Genomic DNA, 3107 nt, shown 5'->3' on the forward strand with positions numbered 1-3107 from the left:
AGATCGGACTGCTACGATTTACCCCAACAATCATCGTGCCACTCTTCGCAGAGAGGTGATAGACGCCAACGAGCCCGCGCATAGCAATCGAGGTGTAAAAAGGGCGTTGAAGGCAGGAAGCCTGGACGAAAGAGGCTACGAGGTCACCTCGAAGCGGTCTAAGAATCGGGCGCACTTGGGGCGACTACCAGTGCCAACCCCTTATCCCGCGGTGCGTCCGACACACAGAAATTTCCAAGGCGGCCAAGGAGCCTCCCCGCATAGCAATCGGGGTGTGAGGTTACGGATGCAGCATTGATAGCAATCGAGGTGGGAGGCGAAGGATGCAGAAGTGAGAGCCGAGGGATGTAGCAGAGATAGCAATCGGGGTGTGTGATGCAGAAGAGATAGCAATCGAGGTGTGCGGTGGGAAGGGCCCAGCAGCCAGAATGCATGAAGCGACGGATGAAGCAGTGATGACAACCGGGCTGTGAGGAGAGGAGGGATGCAGCCAAGAAAGCAATCAGGGCTCGAGGCAAGGGATGCATCAAGGATAGCAATCATGTTGTGAGGCGAGATTCCAAAGGCTAAACGTGAGAGGCTGCAGGGTCGACTCAGAGAGGTCTATGCATGTGAGAGGCTGAAAGCAAGGTCAACTCGGAGCGGTCTATGCATCGGGCGCGCTTGGGGCGACTACCAGTGCCAACCCCTTATCCCGCGACGCGTCCGACAAAGAGAACGTTCCAAGGCGGCAGAGGAGGTTACCAGCCGAAGGATGCAGTAGCAATAACAGGTATAGTTCCGCGGCGGCCGAGAAGACTCACCGCATAGGAATCGGGATGCGAGGCGAGGGATGCGGCGGGAAGGCCCCGACGGCTAAACGGAAGAGGCTGCAGGGCCGCCTCGGAATGGTCCAAGCATCGGACGCGATTGGGACGACTACCAGTGCCAACCCCTTATCCCGCGATGCGTCCGATACACAGATAGTTCCAAGGCGGCCGAGGAGCCTCACCGCATATCAATCGGGGTGCGAGGCGAGGGATGGGGCGGGAAGGCCCCAACGGCTAGACGGAAGAGGCTTCAGGGCCACCTCGGAATGCTCCAAGCATCGGACGCGCTTGGGGCGACTACCAGTGCCAACCCCTTATCCCGCGATGCGTCCGATACACAGATGGTTCCAAGGCGGCCGAGGAGCCTCACCGCATAGCAATCGGGGGTGCGAGGCGAGGGATGGGGCGGGAAGGCCCCAACGGCTAGACGGAAGAGGCTTCAGGGCCGCCTCGGAATGGTCCAAGCATCGGACGCGCTTGGGGCGACTACCAGTGACAACCCCTCATCCCGCGATGCGTCCGATACGAAGATGGTTCCAAGGCGGCCGAGGAGCCTCACCGCATAGCAATCGGGGTGCGAGGTGGGGGATGCGGCGAGATGGCCCCAACGGCTAGACGGAAGAGGCCACAGGGCCGCGTCGGAATAGTCCAAGCATCGGACGCGCTTGGGGCGACTACCAGTGACAACCCCTTATCCCGCGATGCGTCCGATACGAAGATAGTTCCAAGGCGGCCGAGGAGCCTCACCGCATAGCAATCCGGGTGCGAGGTGGGGGATGCGGCGAGATGGCCCCAACGGCTAGACGGAAGAGGCTGCAGGGCCGCCTCGGAATAGTCCAAGCATCGGACGCGCTTGGGGCGACTACCAGTGACAACCCCTTATCCCGCGATGCTTCCGATACGAAGACAGTTCCAAGGCGGCCGAGGAGCCTCACCGCATAGCAATGGGGGTGCGAGGTGAGGGATGCGGCGAGATGGCCCCAACGGCTAGACGGAAGAGGCCACAGGGCCGCCTCGGAATAGTCCAAGCATCGGACGCGCTTGGGGCGACTACCAGTGACAACCCCTTATCCCGCGATGCATCCGATACGAAGATAGTTCCCAGGCGGCCGAGGAGCCTCACCGCATAGCAATCGGGGTGCGAGGCGAGGGATGCGGCGAGATGGCCCCAAAGGGTAGACGGAAGAGGCTGCGGGGCCGCCTCGGAATAGTCCAAGCATCGAACGCGCTTGGGGCGACTACCACTGCCAACCCCTTATCCCGCGATGCGTCCGATACACAGATAGTTCCGAGGCGGCCGAGGAGCTGGGGGATGCGGCGAGATGGCCCCAACGGCTAGACGGAAGAGGCTGCAGGGCCGCCTCGGAATAGTCCAAGCATCGGACGCGCTTGGGGCGACTACCAGTGACAACCCCTTATCCCGCGATGCGTCCGATACACAGATAGTTCCGAGGCGGCCAAGGAGCCTCACCGCATAGCAATCGTGGTGCGAGGTGGGGGATGCAGCGAGATGGCCCCAACGGCTAGACGGAAGAGGCTGCAGGGCCGCCTCGGAATGGTCCAAGCATCGGACGCGCTTGGGGCGACTACCACTGCCAACCCCTTATCCCGCGATGCGTCCGATACACAGATAGTTCCAAGGCGGCCGAGGAGCCTCACCGAATAGCAATCGGGGTGCGAGGCGAGGGATGCGGCGAGAAAGCCCCAACGGCTAGAGGGAAGAGGCTTCAGGTCCGCCTCGGAATGGTCCAAGCATCGGACGCGCTTGGGGCGACTACCAGTGACAACCCCTTATCCCGCGACGCGTCCGATACACAGATAGTTCCAAGGCGGCCGAGGAGCCTCACCGCATAGCAATCGGGGTGCGAGGCGAGGGATGCGGCGAGAAGGACCCAACGGCTAGACGGAAGAGGCTTCAGGGCCGCCTCGGAATGGTCCAAGCATCGGACGCGCTTGGGGCGACTACCAGTGACAACCCCTTATCCCGCGACGCGTCCGATACACAGATAGTTCCAAGGCGGCCGAGGAGCCTCACCGCATAGCAATCGGGGTGCGAGGCGAGGGATGCGGCGAGAAGGACCCAACGGCTAGACGGAAGAGGCTTCAGGTCCGCCTCGGAATGGTCCAAGCATCGGACGCGCTTGGGGCGACTACCAGTGACAACCCCTTATCCCGCGACGCGTCCGATACACAGATAGTTCCAAGGCGGCCGAGGAGCCTCACCGCATAGCAATCGGGGTGCGAGGCGAGGGATGCGGCGAGAAGGACCCAACGGCTAGACGGAAGAGGCTTCAGGGC

This window comes from Cryptomeria japonica, unplaced genomic scaffold, assembly GCF_030272615.1.
Source record: "Cryptomeria japonica unplaced genomic scaffold, Sugi_1.0 HiC_scaffold_61, whole genome shotgun sequence".
Classification (NCBI taxonomy): Eukaryota; Viridiplantae; Streptophyta; class Pinopsida; order Cupressales; family Cupressaceae; genus Cryptomeria; species Cryptomeria japonica.